This window comes from Psammomys obesus, unplaced genomic scaffold (genome assembly GCF_907164565.1).
Source record: "Psammomys obesus unplaced genomic scaffold, mPsaObe1.curated_primary_1811, whole genome shotgun sequence".
Lineage (NCBI taxonomy): Eukaryota > Metazoa > Chordata > Mammalia > Rodentia > Muridae > Psammomys > Psammomys obesus.
This window is the reverse complement of record NW_026596046.1, coordinates 5,877,594-5,904,527: the sequence shown is the minus strand read 5'-3', so window position 1 is coordinate 5,904,527 and position 26,934 is coordinate 5,877,594. Positions and strand designations below refer to the sequence as shown.

General features: G+C 35.4%; 1 protein-coding gene across 3 annotated transcripts in view; it reads left to right on the top strand.

The window, feature by feature from the left end:
• Nucleotides 1–26,934, top strand: part of Mef2a (myocyte enhancer factor 2A) — a 127,665-nt gene that overhangs the window by 6,401 nt on the left and 94,330 nt on the right. For all 3 annotated transcript variants that reach the window (XM_055623098.1, XM_055623100.1, XM_055623099.1), the window contains exon 2: nucleotides 18,706–18,754. The gene's annotated coding sequence lies outside the window, so the exon portion shown is untranslated. The remainder of the gene's footprint in view (nucleotides 1–18,705; nucleotides 18,755–26,934) is intronic.

Sequence of the window (26,934 nt, the reverse complement as noted above, 5' to 3'; positions counted from 1 at the left end):
TATTTATTTATTTATTTATTTATTTATTTATTTATTTATTTATTTATTTATTTATTTATCCGTTTATCTATCTATCTATTTATTTATTTGTTTATTCACTTTATTTTATGTGCATTAGTACGAAGGTGTCAGATCCCTTGGAATGGGCATTACAGACAGTTGTGAGATGCCATGTGGGTCCTTTGGAAGAGCAGACAGTGTTCTTAACCACTGAGCCATCTCTCCAGCCCCGAGGATGACTTTGAGTTCATCCTTGTGGATGATCCTCCAGCCTTCATTCCTCAGGTGCTTCATTCCTCCAGGCAGGAACTGAAACAGAAACTCTGGAGGAATGCTGCTTACTGACTTGCTATCCATGGCTTGCTCAGCCTGCTCTTGTTTGTTTGTTTGTTTTTCTGAGGCAGGGTTTTTCTGTGAAACAGCTCTGTCTGGAGCTTGCTCTCTCTGTAGACCAGGATGGCCTGGAACTCACAGAGATCCACATGCCTCTGTCTCCTGAGTGCTGGGATTAAAAGCATACGCACCCCCACCTGGCCCAGCCTGCTTTCTTCTGCAACACTGGCACACTTGTCCAGGGGTGGCATCTTCTGTAGGGGCTGGCCCTCCTACATCAACATTAACTTAAAAGATTTTCCCATAGGACAATCTGATGGAGGCGTTTTCTCAATTGAGGTTCTCTTTTCAGTGTCAAATTGACACCCACCCTGCCCCCTCCCTGCTGCCAAGAAAACAAAAACAAAGAAAGCAAAAAAACTAACCAGGACACTCAGACATGGAGTATTTCCTTTAAGACACTTCTAAATTTGCGTAGTTGATTTGTTCAGTTTTCATGGTCTTTCTCCATTATCTGAATATGAACTTTGCAAAAGCAGCGAGGTCTTGTCAGTCATTAATAGTACTCTGCCTGCACTTGGAAGATACTGAGTATTGGAATGAGTGTTTCTGTATCTTTGTTCACGTTTTCTCCAGTGATTGAAATGCTCCCTTGTTCATAGAATTACTGAACTACTTATCCTTTAAGTCCTAGTTCAAATGTTATCTCATCTGTGATTTCAGTTTTAATCTCTCTTGATGAGTTTTCTCTCCTGTTCTTGTATGCTTTCCAAAGCCCTAGATACATACATTATTTGCAGAATAAATCTCATTTTGGGTTATTGTAACTGATCCTACTCACTTATGGTCTGTATCCACCAGGCTATTGATAAGGAGTGAATTCTGAGGAAATGTTGAAGTTGAAGAAAGTTTTACTTTCTAGATCATAAACCGTAACATGCATTTACTCTATGTTATTAGTCTATTTTCATCAATATTATAAAGGAATTTGAACGCTCTTGAGGTTTAGTGGCATTTCTTGGGCGTCAGTTTACCTTCTCATAGGGTGATGGTAGCCCTGGTGTCTGAAGGGTGTATTTATTCCTGTTTTGAAATGATAATCTTATGATTCCTTACTAACACAAATTCTTCCTTTTCCCATTCCCTTCAGTTTATCCAGCTAGTTTCACATACTGTTTTAGAAACGCTCCAATTTAACACAACATTCAAGAAATATACTACCATTTCACCTGTTTTGTTAAGGAAAAGTTTGAAACTGTGGCAAATACTAGGAACCTACTGGTCATTTGTAACAGTGAAAATCATTTCCCATGATAAACAGTTGATAGAAAAATGAGCTTTTACAAATTGAGTACTACTGTTTGTTTTGATACTGAAGACCTTTTGTTAATGCTGGTAGATTTGATCACATGGATTATGAAAGGGAGTGAAGAAGCTAGTAGTTAAGGTTATTACTATTATTTTCCTTTCAGAAATGGCTTACTTTTCCAATGTAAGATTTTAGTGTTGAGAGAAGACATAGAAAGATTATTTTGGAGAACACTTCCCCCTCTCCCATACACCTGTCACCTAATGTTGGTCAGTTGTCAACATTTGCCACATTTGGTTTGCCACTTTCTATTTTGTTAGTCTTTGTGCTTGCAAAATGACCACAGATTTTAGAAACATTATTACTTTACTTACACTTTGAAGCTCCCTAATTCCATCTTCTGGGGGATGTCAGGAAATACATGTTTGTTTGGTTAAGATCTGAAACACAACTTAATACCAAACCTACAGGTGCCTGTATAGTAATGGTTGGAAATGCTACATGATTGTGTGTAAACATTGTTAACAAGAAAACCACATAAGAAACATATGCCATTAACATACATGTTCTTTGATATCAGGAACCTGGTGTAGCTCTCCTTTTACTCTCTTTTTTTTTTGCCCTCCTTTTTCTTCCTCTTCTTTCCATTATTTTTATTAGTGAATCATTTGAGAGTAAGTTATGCAGCTTGTGATCCTTTCCTCCTGAATAATTCGTCTGGTACCTCTTAATAACCAGGACACATTCTTCTTCCATAATCATCGTATGGTGGCTGTAAGAAATTTAATCTTGATACTATTATTTGCTATAATTCAGACTCAAATAGTCTCCGGTTGTGCTAGAAATATTTTTTAATAACCCCCTTTAATTATGATGTGTTTCATTTAATTGTCATAGCTCTTGCATTGTTTAAATCTGAAAGAGTTCTTCAACCATTTTGTTTTTTTCTTTAACATTAGTAGTTTTAAAGAGGTGAGGCCTTTGTTTTGGTAGGGTTGTCTGTCAGTTAAGATTTGTTCTTTTGCTTCTTGGTAATTACACTCAGGTAATGTCCTTCTGGCATAATCCCATAGTAAGTGATGACATGTGCTTCATCACATCTGGAGGTAGTTTGATGTCAGCCAGATGATGCTGGTGCTGTTCACTTTGATACTGTTCATTGAAAGTTTTACCTGCTAGTTTCTTCCGTTGTAAAAGGTGTCGCCATGTCCTTTGTTGTTCTTGAAGTGTATTTCAGGTTTTTTGTTTTGTTTTGTTTTTCCAGACAGTTTTTCTGTGTATAACCTCGTTTCAGTTTACCTCAGAATGTTCAGGTAATGGCTTTGGTGTTTATTGATGATTCTGCTTGAGTCAGGGAGGCACACTGTGTGCAAATGGTTGTTTTTCTATCACTTTTTTCTTTCTTTTTCTTTTTTTTTTTTTTTTTTTTTTTACATTATTTAGTGGGTATTCCATTCTATTGTAAAGGGATTTTCTTGCTCAGCTGTTTCATTGATATAATATGAATTCATAGGTTCTTTTTTAGTCACACAGGTTTATTCTCTATTGTTGTCCTTACTCATTTTGAAAAATGTTTCAGATTAACCCACATTTGGTCAGTGTTAACTTTTTGGCTTAACTCATTGCTTGTTTTGATATGTTCTCTTTTATTTTTGAATCAGTTCCTTATTTTGTAGAACAATAAGATAGTCTGGGCTAATCTTAGGATTTTCTTGCTGTTATTCTAGAATGCCATAACATGGTTATTTTTATTAAAAATTATGTGTATGAGTGTTTTATCTTCATGAATTTCTTTCTGTCACTTGTGTGCCTGGTGCCTGGTGCCTGCAGAGGCCAGAAGGAAACCTGGGACTCCCTGGAACTGAAGTTACAGACAGTTGTGAGCCGTTTTATGTGAGTACTAGGAATTGAACCAGGGTCTCTGGTAGAGCAGACAGTACTGAGCCATCTTTTTAGCTGTATCTCTCCTTTCTCACTTTTAAGTATAAAGAAACCAAGAACTGGGTAGTAGATACTTCAGAATTGATTTGTTTTAGGGCCATTTTAACTTGTCAAGATAAATAATGTTGAGTTTATGTTGGTATATTGTAATTTGTACATTCCTAAAACTTGTACGAAGGGGGAAATGTTACAGGCCCCACCCATTGTGAATCTTTTAAATACAGACACACCATCTTTCAAGAAAAACAAAACAAAAAATATGACTGGGACTTAGATTTGTCAAGAGGGAGATAGTGTTGACGAGGCCTGTGTGGAGGATAAGAGCTCAGATTGCTTTAAAGAAACAAAGTGAAAGAGAGGATCAGGACCAAACAGTAGTGGAAGCTAAGGTTAAATTGGGACCAGGTTATGGAAACTGTTAAGCTTCGTTAAGGTATTTGTATTTTATCCCATGAAAATTGAAGTATCTTAAGCCTGGGAAGAATTGGTCAACAAAATTATGCTTGTGGGACTGGACTAGGACTCTGTGCCAGTATGTGCAAATGCCTAGGCTTCATTCCCAGCACTGGAGGGTGGGAGTGATGGTGACATGCTCTGGTGTGGACATGTGGAGAATTATTTCAACATTTGGAATGATTGAGTTTGGTAGTCAGAATGATTAGAAGGCTTAAATTGGAAAAGGACACAGTAGCTTGGATAACAGTAGTGGAGAAAGGATTGAAGAAATATATTAAATAATAATACTAAAGAAACAGTGGTGCAGGTATGATAAAATTCATGTGTTTGGCAGTTGTGGAAGGAATGTTAACTGATAGTGCAGAAGGAAGAGCAGATTTCATATATGCCCTGCAAGAATGTAGACAGAGAGTGTAATGTATGACTTTACTACCAGAAGTACAGTACATCTTGGGAATGGCAGGGCTTGAGAATTTTGCCCTCTAATGGGTGTTAGAAGATGAAGAGAAAAGAAGATAAGAAGTGATTAGGGAAGTGAGAGGACTTATCTATTAAAAAATATATATATTGAGGATGTGTCTGCCCTAAGGTAAGAAACTTGTTTTAAAATCTCAAGGTATTCAGTGTTTGGCTTTGTAAAATAGAAGTGAAATTTTTTAAATGCTGTATTTTCAGTATTGTCTTCTTAAGTGAAAACAAAACACCCCTTCCAATAACACTTTTCTCCGAACAAGGGCTAGCCAGTAGTAGCTAAATTGCTCTAGTTATTAAAATTGATGTTAGGTAGTGGCTAAAAACCATGAAGCAGATTTACAAATGATGAGGTAAATATTTTATATGTTTATATGTATATATTTTGTGCACAATAATAAAAGCCATGAATTTAGAGGAATTGGAGGCATTGAAGGGAGGGGAAATGAGAGACATTGATGGGAGGAAAGGGAAGTGGGGGAAATGATGTAATTATATTTTAATTAAAAATTTGAAATGAGGTTAATAATGTAATGGATCAGTGGAATCCAGTATTTCCTAATCATTATTTATAATCAGTATTTTAACTTGATCTTCTAAAATGACATATATTATACCAGATAGCTTATGGCACTAAACTCTGCAATATTGTGTTTATTCTTTTATTCCTTTGAGTATAATATATTGGTTGCTAATTGGAACAAAATGAGATGGGGTATTGTGTCATTGACAGATCATTTTGAATTGTTATAGGAATTATTTTATTTAGTTAGTTTTTGTATAAATTAGATTTTTTCTTTCTTTTTTTTTTTTCCTGAGACAGTGTTTCTCTGTGTAGCCTTGGCTGTCCTGGACTTGCTTTGTACACCAGGCTGGCCTGGAACTCACAGAGATCTGCCTGCCTCTGCTTCCCTGAATGCTGTGATTACATGCGTGTGCTACCACGTCTGGCAACTAATGTATTTTTTAGTAATATAAAAAATTAGTATTTTTTTATTCTCCAATAGAAGACAACCTTAGTTAGGCTGTGGAATAATGTTAGGGAAAAATAAAAAACTGGAAAAAACAGTGTAGAGTTTGTGTGTCATGCAGCTGCCTCTAATGTTGGATATCTTATAAAACCATATGTGGAACTATAAAAACCAGGAAATAATAGTGATATGGTACCATTAAATTATTAAGTTTTATTAATCTGTCTTGTAATAACTTTTTTCTGTTCTAGGATACTACTCCACTGCATTTGTTTGTCCTGTCTCTTTAATCTCCTTAACTCTCCTCTGTTCATTCTTTCCTTGTCCTTAAGACTTCGATGCTTTTAAGGAGCACTGTTGCCCTGCTGCATAGGTTTAACTGGTGTTTCCCTCAAATTGGGGATTTGATGTGTTTTTGCAGTAACATCACTGAAGTACTGGTATTCTATCAGGAGGTATAAAGTTTTGTATTTGGAGTATATAATGTCAGTGTCTTATAACTGATGTTAATCTGCTCCTTTAATTAAGGTAGTGTCTGCCGTCTTCTCTGTGAAGTCAGAGATTTTCTCTTTATAATATATATCTCTTCAGGGAGATATTTTGAGGCTCTGCCAGTTTTCTGGTACCTCTTCACACTCTCATCCATTTATTTTAGCATATAACAGTGGGTCTTATAGCACTACTTACCACCATGGAATTTACCTACTGGTGATTTCATAGTTTCTTTGACCCTTCACCGTTTATTGACAGTCTTCTGTAATGAAAGGTATTCCTTGTCCTTTACGTACATGTTGATTCATTTTTATCAGTTCAGACTCAAAGATGCTCATGTTATTTTGTAGGTTTTAGTCTGATGTTACTATAGACCATGTTGCTCAGATTGTTCTGGTTTGACCACTAAAAAGCTCCTGCTCTGTTCCTGTGTCCTTCTGACATGCCCCCCCCCATCCTTTCTGAACGTTCTTTACAAGAAAACCAAGGTTCATTATTTATCCATACTTACCTACCCACCCACTCACCCATCTGTCCGTCCATCCATCTATCCCTCCATCTCCTCATCTCCCCATCTCAACCCTAGAATCATCTTTTCTAGAGATTCTTCCTTGACTTCTTGTTTTAGAGGATGGCATTTAAAAACCCAGACCCTGCTGAGAAGTAGTGCTGTGCACCTTTAATCCCAGCACTGGGAAGGTAGAGGGAGGTAAATCTCTGTGAGTTTGGGGCCTGGTCTACAGAATGAGTTTCATGATAGCAACATAGAGAAACCCTGTCTCAAATAAATAAACAAAAAACAAAAACAAACAAATAAAAAACAACCCAAATGATAGTGACAGATATTTGCTAGAGTGAATTTCCTCCCTTCTTTCCTCCCTCCCTTCCTTTTTAAAAATTTCCTTTGTTCTTCTCTCTCTTTCCCTTCCTTCTTCAGCAGATGGTGCTAAAAATAAGTGTGTGTACTGACTCCCATATATACACATATACAGTTTTGTAACACAGCATCTGTGTTCCTATGAAAGAACTATATAGGTTCATAGGATCAGAGAGGTTAGGAAAGTAACACTCAAGAAACTTTGCCAGTGACACATCAAAAGAAAGGATAAATAATGTAATTTCACTAATGCTTGATTAAGTAGTGCATAAGTACATATTAAATCTGGCACTTTACAATGAAAATAATTTGTTCATGTGAATGCATGCCCCAAGTATTGTGGCTTGTTAGTTATTATGAAATGGTAGGAGAATTACAGAAATCAGATGAAATAACACTAGAAATGGATAGGTATGTCTCATAAGATGTCTGTGGTGATGGACCAGAGGTGGTGTGGTACCTTTAATCTCAGCACTCAGGAGGCAGAGGCAGAGGCAGAGGCAGGCAGATTTCTGCGTTCCAGGCCAGCCTAGTCTACAGAGTGAGTTCCAGGACATCTAGGGAAAACACAGAGAAACCCTGCCTCAAAAAAAAAAAAAAAAAAAAAGTGTGGTGAACTGTTGTAACTCTGTTGAGTCAGTTTTCCCTTTTATATCTTGCTATTTGTGCTGCACTTCTGTAATGATTTACATTTCTTCCCTATTTTCAGCCAAAATTCAACTATCTCCTTGATTTTTATGTACTTGTTTTTAATTTTAGATTTCTGATTCAGGGTAGCTTGTTTACGTATCTCAGTTCTGTTTGCAGCAGTGGTGGAGTCACCTTTTCCTTCTCTGAGGTGATTGTTTCGGGTTGAGAAGGTAGTTCCCATTTGTTGTATATCAAATTTTGTTTTCTGATTTTTCTGGACTTCACTTTAAAATTTTTCATGTTTTGAGGGAATGGCAGTGCTCATAGGTTAATGAATTCCTCTACTGTCTGGGTGAAATTGTTCTGTTATATTAAGGATTCTTAAATTTTTTTTTTTTTTTTTTTTTTTTTTTTGCTTGTCTGTTTTAATGGTTGGAGAAGGATTGTAGGAATCTCAGCTTTATGATTCTCTTTTGACTTTTACAACTACAAATTTTTCCATTTTCTATTTTGTTTTATTATACACCTGCCAGTGACACTTTTTCCCATACATTTTTGCCCTTGTCCCTTTGGGAGCTGTATTTTAGTTTCCTTTTATATGGCATCTAGATTCTTAAGTGACTCCTGTTCCTTTATAATACCAGGATTTTGGAATTTTTCCTGATGTGTTCTAATCTTCCCAGACACTGTTCCAGTATTTTCATATTTCGAGTGGCTTCTGTGTTTTGGATGGTTTTTTTTTAAGAATAAACCTCAGGCTCCTTTGCTAGCCTCTTTCCCATAAAGCCTTGTGTTAGAGTCCAGTGTGTAACAGCTCCAGAAATCAAGTGCAAGGTTTTGGTTATACTATCTTTATTCACATATGTTCTGCAGACACATTCTGTGTCTTCAAGTTATTGTGTGTGGCTTTTCTTTCCATTAAAAAAAATAAGTAGAATATTTTAGAGTAAGTTATACTACCATCATTGCACTCTGAAATCTCTACTTCAGGTAGGGGTTCCATTGGTTTATTCTGCCAGTTGCTATAAAAGCTTTTAGTTAGGGAGATACTGTGGACTTGACCTTTCACTGATGAGCTAACTAGAGGCTTTAGAATGTTTTGGCGAAGAAATAAACAAATGAAAACTAAATATTCTTGTCTCTTTTTCATATGCATGCTAGTTCTGAATTATTGTTATTTCATAATGTTTTTTTCCTAAAAAGCAGGAAATCCTGTTCATTTAAAGGCTTATGTCCATAGTATAACTTGAGAATGCCTTGCTTTTATTAATATGTGAGTTATAGGACCCACTCTATCTGTATTCAGCTGAGAGCTCCCTGTGGTACTTTTTATTCTGAGCACAATCTTTTCTGTAGCCTTTTTCTGAGAAGGTAACTACTGATGTTAATTCCTTGAAAATCAAGTTATTACTGTCCCACCCCCCTTTTTTCTCAGTTTTATTGGTCTCGACCATTGTATGTTGCTTCCATTTTATAACGCAAATTAAAACCTTTTGTTGTTTAAGAGGTATTTACCTGCTTTTGAATGCTATTTAAATGTAATCAGTATGTAATCCCATGTACTGGTCATTGGAACTTCACTTAAAATCTTTGATTTCTTTTTTTAAGGTTTTCATAAGTATTAAGCAGGTATCCTGGCTATCTGTGCACTGAACAGGCATTCTTGTTAGATGTGTTCCCCATTTCTTCTGCAGTCTGAGCACATCCTTTGTGGACTCTGTGGGCATGTAATACACAGTAGAATCCAGCTCTAGTGCTTAGTACCAGATCCAAGTCTACTGGAAAAGGTACATCCTGGATTTATTTCTTATTGTTCATTTGGATGAACACTTGGCAAAATTAATAGTTTTATTGAACCCTTGCCCAAACTTCTTTTATTTTGGCTGACATCTGAAGCTCTCTAAGGTAATTTGTTTTGATTTTGTTCTCCCAACCTCATCTCCTTTCATGGGCTCTATTCTTTACCCCTTTCTGCTGCCCTAACTTATTTTTATAGTGTTGATTTAGAATAGAAACATAAATAATATAGTTTTCTGCTACTAGGAGGTAGTGACTTAGGAAGGGTAAACTCTTTAATTACCATGTTTTTTTGATAAATGTCATTGTAATTCTTAGACACAATGATGGATCACGGAGTGCAAAAAGGAGGGGTGTGCAGGTGATAGGGAATGTTTCATGAGACATTGATATTTGAGCTGGAAGGAAAGCTTTTTTTTTAATTAAACACATACAAAGATATTTTGCATAGAAAGATTTTGAGTAAGAGAGTCAAAATTGGAATTCAGAGGTGTAGATAGTACACGTTTTGGTTAGAATGGAGGACTTTTCAGAAACAGTGCAAGGTAGAAAGAGCTTGAGACCAGATTGTAGATATTCACACAGAGGCCTGCATATTGAGTATTGGATTTTGTTCTTACTGTGAGGAAATTAAATTGGAACTAGTGAGTGTTCTTTAACATGCTCATAATGAATAATGACACTAATGCTTGCCCTCTTATATCGATAAAGCTTTGTTTCTTAAAGAATTAGTGCTTAGGGCAACTTTTGACACAACATAGTTCTAGGCTCTTTTTTTGTTTGATAGAAATAGATATATGTATTATGGAAGTAGAAGGCATAGGCAGGCTAATTATCTTTTTCTCCCTCTATTCTGCCGTCTTCTTGATCTCTTTTCCTAGACCATATCTTATCATGCAGGTCCTTTTCTTTTCTTAATTTTTTAAAAAAGCTTTTCAGAGTTGAATGGCTTTCATGATATGTCACTTGTGGATCATGTGTGTTCTTTGTTGATAGCTCAAACTTCTTGAGTTTTAGGTGAAATATAGTATGTACTCCTGTGGGGCTGTCTAATCATTTGCATGTCATCTCCCAATGTGTTGGGCCACATTCATAGTTCTGGTATGCTTTGATGCCACAGATTAGACATTTCTCTAAGTTACCTGCCTCCTACTACCCTCATCAGACTTCTTTCAATTTATTCATTTGATATGTTCCATTTTGTTTCGGTTGCATTTTCTGCATTCACTTTTGATGGATATTTTGGTTTTTTCAAATTTGAGCCTGAATTATAAACAAAACCTGCACATTTGAATGAGCACAAGTCTTTATGCAGTTGTATGTTTTCATTTTCATGGGAAGATACCAACAAGTAGGATTTCTGGTCATATAACTGTTTCCAATGTACTTATGTGGTTTTAGCATCTCATCAGCAATGAGTTCAAGTTCTGGTTTTCCCATTATTTTCACCAACATGTATTGTCAGTATTTTAAACTGAACTACTTTAATGAGTATATCTGTGCATCATGCTATATCTGAAAATTGCATATCCTTAATGATTAATAATATTTAGCATTTTTTATTTACTTGTTGGCTTTATTCATGTCTTTGGGGAATGTCTCTTCAAACCCTTGGCCTATTTTAATTTGGTTTCTTCGTGTTTTTATGTAAGAGATCTTTATATTTTCATCATAGACTGGGCTTGGTACATCTTTGTAATTCTAGAGCTTTGGAAGCAGAGGTAGGTGGATTGCCAATTCAAGGCAAGCTTGGGCCACATTGTGAGGCCCTGCCTCCTAACAAACAAGAAAGTCAAACAGGAAACAACAACAGTTCCTGACAAAAAGCTTTTTTTTTTTTTTATTTTTTATTTTTTATTTTTTTAATTTCTCCGTTGTATTACAGATTTTTTTTTTCATGATTTCTTTCAAAGAGCAGGTTTGGATTTTGGTTTACTTATCTTTGTCAGTGTTTTTATTCAGGGTACCTGGTTTTTGTACACTATCTGACAAACATGCCTTTTAGCAGAATTTAAAAAAAAATTTAAGGTGTGTGAAATATATATGCTTTTTCTTTACACACACACACACACACAAACACAAACATGCACATACACATGTACGCTTTGGATCATTGGGCAGCTTTCAGGAGTTGGTTTTCTCTGTCTACCTTATGCTTCTCATTATTGGATTAACATTGTCAAGCTTGACAGTAAAGAGACTTTACCTGTCAAGCCATCTCACTGGCCCCCTGAGTTAGTAGAATTTTTGTCCTGTGTTTTTTGGAAGTTTTATTGTCTACCTGTTATGTATAAGCCTATTGTTCATTTGAGTCAATGTCTGTAAATGACAATCAGTGTTATTGTTAGTCTCTTTGTCCAAGTATCATTTGTTGCTGAGATTTTTCTTTCCCTGGTACTTGCGTAGAAGATCAGATGAACCTGTGTGTGTGTGTGTGTGTGTGTCTGTCTTTCTTTCTACATTCACTATTCTCTGCTGATTTGGGGTGTGGGTGTTTAATTACAAGAGCACGTTGTATCACATTGTCTTAGAGTCAGTCCTCCTTTCTTTGTTTATTTGTGAAATTGTTTTAGTGGCTGTGTCATTTTTAGCTCTGACCTAGTAACTGGCAAAAGCAACATAGAGGAGGAAGGATTTGTTTTGCCTCATGGTTTGTGGTCCGGTGGTATTGAAGGAGTGGTGGCAAGAGTGATTTTTAGCTATGGTGTTAAAAGAGTGTAAGGCCGCTTGCTCCCTTCTGGGGACATCAGGAAGGCGAGACAGGGCTGGAAATGTGGCCCAACCCCCAGATACCCACTTCCTCCTGTTAGGCCTTACTCAAATGTCCCACAACTATGTTTAAGATAGTGCCACCAACTGGGCACCAAATGTTCAAACACGTGAGCCGGTGGGGACATTCTGCATTTAAACATGTGAGCCTTTGGGGACATTCTGCATTTAAACCGTAGCATGTATTATCAGCTTTGAATCGCCATGTCATTTGTTTTTGAGACAAGGCCACTTTTTTACCTTTGCTGGTCTTGAGCTCACAGAAATCCTCCTCCTCCTCTCGCCTCCCAAGTGCTGTGATTATAGGTGCATACCACTGTGCTTGGTACCATGTCAGTTTTTATTTTTATTTTTCTCAGAGACAGGGTTTCTCTGTGTAGCCCTGGCTGCCCTAGAACTTACTCTGTAGACCAGTCTGGCCTTGAACTCCCAGAGGTTCACCTGCCTCTGCCTGCCGAGTACTAGGATTAAAGGCATGTGCCATCACCGAACCAACCATGTTAGTTTTTACAAGAATTTTTATTGGGATTTTAATTGCAACTATGTTGAATCTGTAGGTAATTTGGGGAGAATCTGTGTCATAACTGTTTATTTAGTGTTCAGGTGAATGAACATGGCATCTCCATTTATTTTAGAACTTCCTTAGTCTCTTTTAGCATTTTTGAGTATTTACAATGTTAGTCTTAAACATGTGTTAAGTTTGTCTTTATGTTATGCTTTTGAGGCCAAAATAAATGACATTTAAATTTTTTTAAGTTTTGAGCCTGGATAGATGGTTAAGAGTACACACTATAGTTGTGTTCCCAGCACCCATAATGGGTGGCTTATAGATGCCAGACACATACATATAATTAAAAATAATAAAAAGAAATGTTAACCAATTTTAAATTTTGTATTTGCTATTATTAGTATATAAAAATGCAATTAGTTTTGGTCTTATGTCCTGCTGATACAAGATTTGTGTTTTAGTTTTAGCCATTTTATCTTTTACTATTCTCTGTCGGGTGTGCAGAGTGGCTATTTTACAGTCTGGTTGTTTTCTTTGCACTATTGCAGTGGTTAGGACCCCCACAAAATGGTGACTAGAAATGATGGGAGCAGATATCACTGCTTTGTTGCTAATCTTAAAGAGGGAGGTCCTTCTTATCCCATCAAGGATGGTAAGTTGTAGATTTTCTGTAGGTGCGCTTTCTGGGTTGATGAAGTTACCACTGTATCTCTCGTTTGATGAGATTTTCACTCCTCCGCATTGTGAGTGGGTGTTTTGTTGTGAATACATAGCTTTTAATGAATTCACCGAAATTGAGTGAATGGATTTTTTTTTTTTTTTGACTACTGGACCAGCCTTGTGTCCTCGAGACAAATCTCACTTGTATTATGTTCCTTTGTCATATACTGATAGATTTGCCCTGATAGTTTTGTAATGAAACTTTGCATATGTATATATTAGTAATATTAGCATATAGTTTTTTTTCTTGTGTTTCTTTGCTTCATTTTATAGATAGTTATTTATATTGGTCTTCAATATATCAAAGAGCCATTTCCTAAGAGGAATTGTATAATAATGACATGAAATATTTAGATGTTTAAAGAATTAACTAATGAATTTACTGGGCCTATTTGGATCTGGAATTTTCTCTGTTGTAAAGCCTTCTGATTATGATTTTAATTTTTTTTATTGGACTTGAGGTTAATATAGTTTGGTATTCAAGGAATTTTCTTTGCTTCATTTAAGTTGTCAAATTTATTGGCACTAAGTTGTCCTAATATACTTTTCGTGTTTGAAGAATTTGTAGCTATATGCTTTAAAAAACAAAAACAAAAACAAAAACTAATAGTAATCTGTGCTTCTTAACTAATAGAGCTAGGAGTTAGCAAAGAACCAGTCACCTTTTTGTTATTCACTTGACATATATTTGTCTTTTTTTTTTTTTTTACTTTAGCAGTTTCCACTGTTACCATTTTTTTAGTTCTGCTTTAATATGTTGTTTTTTTTGTTTATAGCAATAATTTAGAATATTAATAGTAACTTTTGAAACATTAGCACACAGGAGTTGTAAATTTCTAAGTGTCTTTATAATCTGATAGTTTAGTTATCACTTAGTTCAGTATATTTTAAATTTTTCTTATGACTCTTTGACTTGTATATGTTTTAGAACTATGTATACTCATATTTGGAAAATTGCAAGTGGCTTTATTATTAATTTTTATTTTAATTTGTAGTCAGAAAACATTTTCTGTGTGAGTTCAGTTCATATACATTTATAGTCCTGTACATATGTGTTGAATGTACCAAGAGAAATGCACATTTGATTTTTTTTTAAATGTAGTTGGTTGTAGTACTCAGTTAATCAAAGTTGGTTTATAGTATTACTCATGGTTACATGTCTTTACATGGTTAAGTCTTTAACCATGTCTTCTCTTGGTTGCATGTTTATAGTATTACTCATAGTTACATGTCTTTCCTGAGTATTTGATCTACTAATTTACTGTTGTTAGGAGGTTTTGAATCTTGAAGTATAATTGTGATTTATCTACTTTTTGTTTGCTTCCTGTTGAAATTCTTACTGGCTTCATAAACATTTGTAATTATTTTTTATTTCTGAAAAGTTGACACTGAGTATTATGAAATGTCAATTTTTTTCTGGTAATAGTTTCTCTCCTGAATTTTTTTTTCCCAGTGGAAACCAGGTGGATGACCTAATTAATTTTATGTCTGATACTCTGTTCTACCCCGTTGCAGGCTCACTCCTATTTAAGCCTCACTTTAGATGCTTGCTGCAAATTCCAGGTTGTGTGCTCTCCCTCCTGCCTCCTCCCTTTTTCTTTTCTTTCCTTCTCTCTCTCTCTCTCTCTCTCTCTCTCTCTCTCTCTCTCTCTCTCTCTGTCTTTCTCCCTCTCTCTCTTTCTCTCTCTCTCTCTCTCTCTCTCTCTCTCTATGTTTGTGTGTGTGTAAGGGTTTCCCTGTGTAACAGAGCTCTGGTTGTCCAGGGACTTTGTAGACCAGGCTTGAACTCAAAGGGATCTTCCTGCCTCTGCCTCCCAAATGCTGGGATTAAAGGTGCACACCACCATTCCCAGCTGTGGTCTCTATTGCTGAACAACTGGCATGGGCTACCAGATTTGATTGCTTTGCTGGAGCAACCTGCAGAACTCAGGGGGTACTTTTTGTTTACCTGTTACACATGTTGAATATTTTTTTTTATCAAGTCTTTCAGATCTTAGATTTTTAAAGATTTCATGATACTTGTGTGAATGTAAGGTAGTATCTTGGGGAATGAGATATCATTCTGAGCATAGAAGTCAGTTATGTTTGATATCTTATATACAATTTTATATAAATTTCTACAGTATTTTGAATATACCCATGTTATTAATTCAACCTGTTATCTGAGAATAGGTGTGGAATTTTCTGCTTCTGGAGTCCTATTAGTACTCAAAATGTCTGATTTTTGAATATTTGAATTGGGTGCTAGTCTGTGAAGGGTGTTATGAAGACTATTGCAGAAAGTACAGATCAAGGTATGTGGATAGCACAGGGAGCTCTGTGGACATGCTGTCCTCCAGACCCCCGTGTGTCTAGTAGTCTATCCTTTGGGGTTTTAGAGGATTACATTACTTAGGTATGATTTAGTACATCTTTAGCTGTTTGGTGACTAACTTACCTTGAGCCTTTTTCTCCTCAAATGTTGGTAAAATGGGAGAAATCAAATTGTATTTTTATGATTATTTTAATCATGATTTGGTCTGTTTTAGGTGACTAGTTACCCCAAGTCATCTCATTATCACTCCAGAGATTCCAAGAAGTTAAGCTTTAGCCTGAGAGCCAGGAACAAAGAACAGATATGACATATTTATTTCTTAGTATATTGTAGTCTCATTTCCAGTCATGTCATTAGCCTATATTGTCTTACATAGTTTAAATTTTTTTACTTGTTTATTCAGCTAGGGCATTGATTGAAGTGTGGTTACTACATGGCACGTGAAATGATCCTTGAATGTACACTTTGGTGTCACTACTTTACTAGTTGTTTGACTTTCGCAGTTGATTCTTTAGTATTTCATTTCCTCTTGAGGGTAAAAATAGGACAGTAGTGACTTTTTTGGCCTTTTTTTAGTTAGTAACACTTACTGTGTTGCGGTTGTTGTATTAGGCCTTGCAATTTCAACCCCTTCCCTCCAACAGTCTCTCTTTCCCTGCTGCTGTTTTCTTAAGGGTTTTCCATTAACTTACCATATTTATTCCTTATTTATCTTGCAGTAAGCTCTTTTCCACTAGGATATAAGATCTTCGAGGTGAGAAAAAAAGGTAGAGATTTATCTCTAGAACTTAGAAAATATGTGGAATACGTTAGAGTTCCATTAAACATATTCTGAATGTTTTGACTTGAGTGTTGATATTGACTTGCCACTAAAGATATAAAAATGAGTGGTGTGCAAAGATCTTTAAAAAATTCATGTATAGTATAATAGTAGAGATTTAGATTTGCAAAACTTTAAAACTTTTGCTCATTTGAATTTATGATAATTATAAGGTTTTCTGGAATTGGTCTGACTGATGGTATCATTGAACCATATATTTATTTGATCCCTATATGAGACAAAGGGGAAGGTCATTTCCTGGAAGGGGTAAAAGTGTAAAGTTACAGAGCTTTGATAATTTAGGCAATGTTTGTAGTCCCAGTTATGGACAATATAGATAAGTGGTCAGTAGAGGGAGATAGGGCTAGCAATTACAGAGGTGCAGGTTATTCTCAGCTAGTTGAGGCAGTGAGTTTTGGGGATTTAGTTAACTTTATTCATTCATTCATTTATTTATCTATCAATCTATCTATGTAAGTATCTATCTATTTATTTATTTATTTTGAGGCAGGGTTTCTCTGTGCAGTTCTGGCTGCCCTGGGATTTAGTTAATTTTATTTATTCTTTCATCTATCCATCTATTTATTTATTTATTTATTTATCTATCTATCTATTTATTCATTCATTCATTCATTTATCTATCTATCTATTTATCTATGTAATTATTTATTTATGTATTTATTTAGAGACAGGGTTTCTCTGTGCGGTTCTGGCTGTCCTGGAACTCACTTTGTAGGCTAGGCTGTCATCACATTCAGAGATCTGCCTGCCTCCCAAGTGCTAGGATTAAAGGCTTCTGCCATCACCACCTGACTTTCAGTTAGATATTTTATGATAACTGTCCAAAGTAGTAAATTAAAATTTGAAGTTAGTTTTTGATAGTGTGTTTCATTATAGATCATTGTAAAATAATTATAAAAACTTGATTTTTAATACTGCCTTTAGAAATTATTTGAGAAGTATGACTAAAACATGAATAATAGATTTTCTATAAAATTGAGGAGCAAATTTTTATATATGTACCATGATGTATTAAATTTTAGTCAGTTACTTACCATAACAGAAGCTGCTAAACTTTTATCTCCACTGTGACATCCAAAGCAGACACTAAAAATAACTCTTTAGATGGTGGACCCATAGAAATATCACTCTAAGTTACTGGATTAAATTTGAGAAATCTTTTTTATTTTCGATATTTTAATATATTAGGTTAAAGCCCCAACTTTTCTTTAAAAAAAAAAAAAAAAAACAAGCTTCTTACTACCTTTGCTAGGAAAAAGAGGCTTCTTTGTGTGTCTTCTAATGTCTGAATGTTTGATTTAGTTTGCAAATATAAAAACAGTACTTGGCAGTTTGTGTGCTTCCTTTAATGGATGTGTCCCTTTCATAATAGAAACAAAAATCATGAACTCACAACAATTAAAACTGCTGGATTAGATTCTTAACACTTGATTTCTTCAGAGACATGATCCATTTTCATTAGATGAAGTAGATTTACTTGGGGATTAGTTGAATTACCTAATATTTTACTATTAACACTACAGTGTTGATCCTGGTTCCTTGAGGTGTGAAGTGTGGTATGATTTAACCATCTTTCCTTTTTCACTCAGATGCCTTGCTACTTTCTCCAGGTGCAAATGTCAGGACCAAGATGTTCTTCATGCACCTAAAAAAAAAAAAAACCTGAGTGTTTTTTTTTTTTTTTCAGTTGAGCTGAATTACTGAAAGCAATATTTTCTATTCACTTCTGTCCTTATAGATCCTGTTTTTTTGTTTGTTTGTTTTTCCACTCTAAAAGTTGGCTGGTGAAAGTATAGGTATGCATCTTGTATTGAAACACAGACATTTGTCTCTAGTGTGTTTTCCTTTTAAAAACAATACAACTATTCGGACTCCATTAAACTAGTTTTTTTTTTTTTTTTAAACTGCAGTTAATGAGTTCAATAGGCTGTATATACAGTGCAGTTAGTATAAAGATGCCATATGGTAGAGAATAAGAAAATAGGACTAGGAGCCAGTTTTGAATCACACACTAGAGCTATTTCTGAGTATTTAAGCAATATTTCCTAAAAAAAATGGGTGTGACATTAGACACACTTTATTGGCTGGTGTTTTATTAGCTAAATAAAACAAATGCCTTTTGCCAATTGAACTTTGCATCATTCAGCAAGTATTTTTGGAGCTATCTACAAGAATGGTATTGAGTATTAGAATTTTGTAATAACAATATGTCTGTTTAATTCTCTGAGATTTAAGAATAATAACCTAGCTCCTTTCTTTATCCTTTTCTTTTTAAGGAATTGCATCTTGTAGAAAAAGAACAAAGAAGAATTTTCTGCATCAAATGTAAGAGTAACTGATGTTTAGTAAGATATTTTTTCTTTTACCATGGTGAAACATTTCCTAAAAATTATTTTTGTGACCTTGGATGGCAATAATTTTAGAGTTTATCTGAGGGATTAGTTTAGATCAATTTAAGAAATGTGTAAGATTTCACTGAAATGCATAATATTGAACATATTAAGTTTTCTTATTTTATCTGGCCTTTCTAAGATAACCTTAAAATTTTCAACTCATGTACTTCCGTGTAAAATGTTAATAATATATTTTTATTTGAAAATACCAGTCTTTATTAGAATATTCCATTTTCCTGTGATAATAAGTAGAAAAAAAATAAAAACAAAATAAGGCTAAAGGACATGGATTAAATAATCTATGGGAAAATTTTCAAGTAAAAATTCAAAGGAATTTTAGCCATGCCTCAGAAGTGAATGTCAAAGAGAAAAAGAGAATACATCTTGGGCTGTTTAGAGGATTGATTATTTTATGTGGCTTTGAAGTTGTTGCCTTCATAAGCTCAAATTTACAAAGGTATGGACTAAATTATTTTGATCATATCGGCCTAGGGAAGTACTTACTACTTAGTAAGCTAGTGAGATATATAGTCCTCAGATGTTTTCATCAGTAAAACCTCATCTGAATTTTTATTTAAGGTAGAAGAAACAAATTATGTTAATACCAGATTATTTAAAAGTAAGTAATTTTGAAACAGTAATGGATTAATAGGGCTTGTTCCCAATAGTTACAGTAAAATCTTGGGGAAAGTATGTTAATTGTGGGCTTTTTTTTTTTTTTTTCAAATTTGTTTTTGTTTTTTATTTTCTTTGTCATTTCAAGAATACTTTTTCTGCTGGGCATAGTGACACACCTCAATTCTACCACTAGGGAAGCTGAGGCAAGAGGATCATAAGATCCTTGCCAGAATTGTCTACTTAATGAGACCCTGTCTTAAAGGGAATACTTTTGCTATTTAATAGTGCTAAGGTGTATTGTTTTAAGTAATCCAATGGCAGAAAGAATTGATTTTTATGTTACAGGCATATCACTTTCTTCTGGCTATACATTAATAATTTTTTTTTTTTTTTATAATTTGACTCCAGAACAACCCATTCTATGATAGTTGTTGGTCTAAGAAACAAGAGAAAGTGCTTGTTATTCCAACTGAAGCAAAATGTCCTCCACTCTGAAAATTTCTTACATGCAGTGGGCTGATAATAAAGTCCAATTCTCATTTGAAACATAAACCCTATGTAATAGTCAATAAGTCTTTAAATTTAAAATTTCTCATGTGTTTTGTTTTTTGACTTCTCAAAATGGAGGAAGGTAGCCATTCTCCTGTTCATTTATCTTAGTGATTGATGGCTAAGAGTGTGACTTCATCTGTTACAATTTGAGTCTTATTTAGGTTACAGCCAGTGGTCTGCTGCTTCTTCCATAAGGCTGGCTCACAGAGTAGAGGGTCTTATTCACAGCCACATTTCTGGGGCTCAGTGGGTTTTATTTGAATTAAGACTTGCTTAGGAGTTACTGAAATATTTATTAGATGGAAAATGTTTTAAAGATACATATGCAGACTTTAGAGCCTCAGATTAGGAATTTTTCTTCTAATTCTGAATAGAAAATAGAGGTTTTCATGGGGATTGTGTACAACAGTTTTAAAAATGGTTTCTTGCCTCATACCATAGGACATTTTTGAACTGTCAGATTTATGTTTGCAATCATTTTTGAGTTCTTTTTGTATATAGTGTGAGATAAAGGTAATAGTTTGTTTTCTTAAATATGGTTACCGTATTTTTCTAACAACTTTTAAGAAGACCATTTTCTCCTGTTGAATTATTTTGATGTTTTTGATAAAAATCAGCACATTATTATCTATGGGCCTGTTCTGGATTTTGTTCTATTCTGTTGATTTGTTATTCTTATGATAATGCTGCACTATCTTGATTATTGTAGCTTTATAGTAACTATGGAAACAAGTAATATTAGCTGGGTATAGTGGCCTTTAATCTCAGTACTCAGTAGGCAGAGGCAGGTGGATCTCTGCGAGTTTGAGGACAGCCTGGTCTATAGAATAAGTTCCAGGATAGCCAGGGCTACATAGTGAGATTCTGTCTCAAAAACAAGAAAACAGACAAACAACAACGACAAAACAATATTACTTCCCAGCTTTGCCATTTAATTTCAGAATCATTTTCTCTGCTCTGGTGCTTTCTATTTTTCTCTCTGTGGTTTAGTATTGGCTCATTAGTCACTACATAATGACTGATGGAATTTTGATTATGAGTGCTTTTATACTATGGATCCATGATATTGAGTCTTCCAAATGGTATCTTTTTCTATTTAAGTCTTCTTTCAAGATCTTTCTCAACAGTGTTTTATAGTTTTCTTCTTTTTTTTAATTAAATTTTTTTTTTAATATTAGTTACAGTTTATTAACTCTGTATCCCAGCTGTATCCTACTCCCTCATTCCCTCCCAATCCCACCCTCCATCCCTCATCTCCTCCCTGCCCCTTTCCAAGTCCACTGATAGGGGAGGTCCTCCTCCCCTTCCATCTGACCCTAGCTTATCAGGTATCTTTAGGACTGGCTGCAAAGTCCTCCTCTGTGGCCTAGCAGGGTTGCTTCTCTCTCAGGTGGGCAGGGGAGGGGGAGAGGGCAAAGAGCCAGCCATTGACTTCCTGAACAGAAATGGTCCCTGTTCCCCTTACTAGAGAACATACTTGGATACTGAGCTACCATGGGCTACATTCCGAGCAGTGGTTCTAGGTTATATCCATACGTGGTCCTTGGTTGGAGATATAGTCTCACAAAAGACCCCTGTGCCCAGATATATTTGGTCCTTGTGGAGCTCCTGTCCTCTCCAGGTCATACTAACTTCCCCTTCTTTCATATGATTCCCTGTACTCTGCCGAAGGTTTGGTTATGAGTCTCAGTATCTGCTTTGATACACTGCTAGGTAGATTCTTTCAGAGGCCCTCAGTGGTAGGCTCCTGTCCTGTTATGTCATTTGTCCTACATCCAATGTCCATCCCATTTGTCTTTCTAAGTGAGGGTTGATCATCTTACCCAGGGTCCTCTTTCTTGTTTATCTTCTTTACAGATTTCAGTATGTTTATCCTATCTTATAGGTCTAGTACTCAAAAAACTCAAGTGTTTTGTGGTTTTCAATGCAAAGGCCTAATACCTAGTTATTTCAGTATTCTCTAATCTTTTTTAAAATGTTAGTGTTAGTTTCTAACAGTTTGTTGCTAATAACACAGGAGAACACTTGATACCTACATAAGATTTTGTAATTTGTCCTTCTGTAAACTTGGTGCTATTAGATGCTTTAGATTCCTTCAGATATTCTGTGTAGATCATCCTTTATATGGTAAAGATTATTGTTCCCTCCCTTTAATTTGTTTGTTTCTTTTTGCGTTTTTTATTTTGTTGACTAACCAGTGCATTGTTGACTAGAGATGGTGAGAACTAACATTCTTCCCTTATTTCTGACCATAGGTAGATCACCTTCAGCCCTTTTACCAGCTCCTGTTGATCATTCTTTACTTATCGTGAATGGGTGGTAGAGTTTTGTTAGCTGTTTGGTTTGGTTTGGTTTGGTTTTCAATTTATTGAGCTATTTTTGTCTTTTTGAATGTCTCAGTGTGTTTGTCAGGTACATTAATATTAGAACATTGAAACCACTAATCATGAGTTTTTGAGGTAATTCCTTTTATTTTTGTATATTACTGGATTGATTTTTAAAATTTGTTAACATTTTTCTTTTGTGTTTATTGAGTTCTAATTTTATTCTTTTCATATATTACATCCTGACTGCAGTTCAGTTGCCCCTCCCTCCAGTTTCTCCCCCCAGATTTTATTTTTTTTGTTGTTGTTGGTTTTTTTTTTTTTTTTTTTTTTTAAATATTTGAGACAGGGTTTTTCTGTAACTCTGAGTGTCCTGTAGCTAGCTCTGTCAACTAGGCTGGCCTTGAACTCAGAGATTCCCCCTCCCTCTGCCTCCTGGGTGTTGTGATTAAAACTATATGCTGCTACCAGCTGGCTTCTTTTGTATTTATAAAAGACCTTGGCTGGTAGAGATTTTTTTTTTTGTAAGTTTTTTTTTTTTTTTTTTTTTTTAAAGGGTATGTGTGGTTGTGTATGCCTGTGTGCCTAATCAGAGTCCAGAAAAGGCCATCAGCTGGCCTCCTTCGTCAGTTTATATCTATTCTTTTGAGGCAGGGTCTCTTCCCCTGATCCTGAGGCTTCCTTGAGAAGGCAGCAAGCTTCCTCAAAATCCTACTTATTACTTTGTGATGGCTAGGCTCACTCCATAGATGCTGGGTTTTGAACACGAGTCCTCATGATTCAGAGCATGTACTTAGCCACTGAGCCATCCCTCCAGCTCCTATTCTATATTTTTGTATCAGGTTAGTGCAGGTCTTATTTTCTTTCTGGAAATGTTTGTGAAAAATTCAGCCCTCCTTCTTTATTAAAAGAAAGTTGGTGTTTAGAAAAGATTATTTATTTATAGTGCTGGGGATTAAACCTAGCCCCTTGCTCATGTTAGACAGCTGCTCTACTAGCCACCTCTCCAGGATATGAAAAGGTTTTAATTTAAGGTTAAGAATAGGCATTGAAAAGGAGAGAGTAGGCTTGTGTGTGAACATACATTTAATCTTGAGTTTGTTTTCAGATTTTTCCTTCTGTTGTATGTTTATTTACATTGAATTATAAGATACAAAAATTTGCATTGTGGAGTTTTCTATCTATTTTCTAAATATTTACTTAAATTTCCAGATATTTTCTCTAATTTAATTCTGTTGTGTTCCAAGAACATGCAGTATAAGACATCTTTTTTTTTTTTTTTTTTTTAAGTTTTGACATTTATGAGAAGGCATAGAAAAATGGACTGCGGTGGTGAATGTTTTAATGTATGCTAAGAAGAATGTTTGAGTAGAAACTTCTAAAAGTGATAATTAGGTCAAATTACTTGAGTGTTTTTTTTAAACACTTCAAGTATTCATCCTGACATTTTGATTGATTAGTGATTGAATAAAATAAATGGATATGTTTCTCTTTCACTTCTTGATTCATGTATTTTGAAGCTCTGTTTTTGGATGTGTATGCCTATTTAGTGTTTTATGCCTTTTATGAGGAGTTTGGTTTTTTTTTTTTTTTTTTTGCCATAAAATACCCTTCTTTATCTCTGTAATAGGTTATGAAATAGTTACAGAAATACTCTGTGTAGTTCCTAATAGAAAGCCCATTATTCTTATTTATATATGCAACTTTAGTGTTTTCTTTGGCGGTTTCTAAGGCTTTGTCTTCCAAGAAGTATTTCTTTTTGTCTTATTGTTTGGGTGTTTTACCTGCAGACATGTAGGTGCACTGCTTGTGTGCCTGGTGCTGATGCAGACGGCAAAAGGACACCAAGTCCTGGAGCTGAGTTACGCATGATCGTGAACTGCCCTGTGGGCATTGGACACCAAATCCCACCCAGGTTCTTTATAAGAACATTTAGCACTCTTAACAGTGTGCCAGCCGTGCTCCAGCCTCTTGCCAGGTGTGGTGGCACACATCTGTAATCCCACATCTCAGGAGCCTGAGGCAGGAAGATTACTGTTTTTGAGGTCAGCTTGAAGTACAGTTAGTTTTAAGCATACCTGGGCTACACAGTGAGACCATGTCTCAAAAGGGTGGGGGTAGGACTATTACTGGGTTTTAGTAATTTGATTATGTTGTATCTTGGATGTTTTTCTTTGAGATGATTTTGCTTAGCTTTTGTTTTTTTTTTTTAATTAAATGTAGAAATGTTTTGGCTACTATTTCTTAAATATTCCATTTATCCTAGTCTTTTCACTGTAATTTCAAATGTATTTGAATTATCTTCATTGCCACCAAAACCACCACTCATCTGTTTTCTTTTTTTCTGTGATTTATTTGAATGGCAAATATATGATTCTGAGATCACTGCCCCCCCCATAGCATATCATATAGCTACCATCCAAAATGTTTTTTAAAAGTTATTATTATAGTTATTTTTTCTCCAGAGTTTTTCTTCTGTTTCTCCTGTTTTTTTTTTTTTTTTAATTTATTAATTAATTAATTAACTTTACAGCCTCCATTTTCTCCCTCCCTTATTTCTCATCAGGTTGCATCAGGTCTGAGCACATCCTTTTCCCCTGTGGCCTATCAAGGCAGCCCCATCAAGGGGGAGTGATAAAAGCAGGCATCAGAGTCCATGTCAGAGTTAGCCCCTACTTTCCTTACTAGGGAACCCACATGAATCCTGAGTGTCCATCTGTTACATCTATGCAGGGGTCCTAGGTCCAGTCCATGCATGGTCCTTGGTTGTTACTTGAAGCTACACAAACCCCTCTGGCCCTGGTTAGTTGGCTCTGTTGGTCTCCTTGTGGAGTTCCTGTCCCCTCTAGGTCTTTATATCCTTCCCCCCACCTTTCTACAAGACTCTCTACACTTCGCCTATTGTTTGGCTGTTTCAGTCTTTCTTTTCTTTTTTATCTGTATGCATGTGAATGCTCATGTGTGTTCACATGTATGTATGTGTGGAGAGGCCATTGGTCCATCTTGGGTATCATTTATTATGGGCCATTCATTCACTTTGTTTTTCTTTGGGACTTGTGGCTCACCCATTAGGCTAGGCTGACTATCTGCCAAGCTTGTTTCTATTTCCTCTGTGCTGGGATTATTAATATGATCACTCTGCTAGTCCTTTTATTTGGGTGCTGAGGATCAAGCTCAGGTCCTCATGCTTACAAAATAAGCACTTTACCAACTCCTGAGTCTGTATCTTTTCAAGGATACTAAATTTCTCTATAATCATCTTTTTAAAAAATTGTGTAGGAGAATGGGGCTTCTGTGTGATTATATTTTTGGGTGTGTTTGTCCTTGTGTGTGCCTGTATAGGGGCCAAAGGTTGACATCAGTAGCCCTCTTCTATTTTTCTCTACCTTATTTTTTAAGGTCGTGTCTCTTTGAACCCACAGCTTGCTCTTCTGACTAGACTGGCTGGCTCGCAAGCCTCCGGACTCTGCTTGTTATTGTTTCCACAGCACTGAGGTTACAGATGTGTGCTGCTATGCCCAGCTTTCATGTATGTGTTGTGGATCTGTGCTCAAGTCCTCATTTTTGCATAGCAAGCACTTTACCCATAAAGCTGCCTCTCTGCTCTTAATTGTTGTTGTGATGGCTTCATCTGTTCACCTTTCTAAGTTGATGATTTCTGGGTTTCTATATTGATTGACTGTTCTTTTCTTGCTGCTTTTTGTTTTCTACATTTTGTTCAGATGTACTATCTTAACTGTTTGACATTTTTGTTTGGAGGATTATGATATCAGCTGAATCAGAAGTTTTTAAGCATTTGCAGTGATTAATTCCATACAAATAACAAAACTAGGTTAAGCAAAAAGGAATCAAGCCTAGAAAGGGATCCATGTACATATAGACACTTTCTTTAGGACAGAAATTATGATGACAGGGTAAAGAATTATTCAGAACTAATGATGAAATAATTGGTGAGTTGTTAGGGAAAAGAAGTACTTTATTTTTTTATTTTCCTTAATGTAGAAAACAGACTGTGCATTCTCAAACAAAAGGCAAAACTATTAAACAGAAGTTTCTATAGGAGAATATGGGGATAATTTTTGGGTAGTAAATCTTTCATATATTCTTCTTTACCCCCACTCCCACCCCCTCCCCCATAGCTAATCTTGTAAATGTTAGGACAAGTACTTCAGCACTGAACTCAATCCCTGGTCCTTTTTGCCTTTCTTATTTTCAGGCATTGTTTTACTACGTTTGCTATGCTGCTCTATGGACTATATAGTCCACATAGATAATGAACTTGTGATCTTTGTGCCTCAGTCTCCCAAATATCCCTATACTACCAAGCCCAGCTGTAGGCAAAGATTTCTTTAAAGGAAATTAAAACTGTTAATATAAAAATATTAGTAAACTTTGCAAACTTTCATTTTTGACTACTGTATATTAACTAAACCTAATAGGTTTCATAGTATTTTCATACATGTATATAGTATGTTTTGATAATATCCACCCATTACCCTGTCTTGTCCCCTCCTGCTGAATTTCTTTCTTTTCCATTTATCCTTTATCTACCTAACTAACTAACTAACTAACTAACTAACTAACTAACTAACTAACTAACTAACTAACTAACTAACTA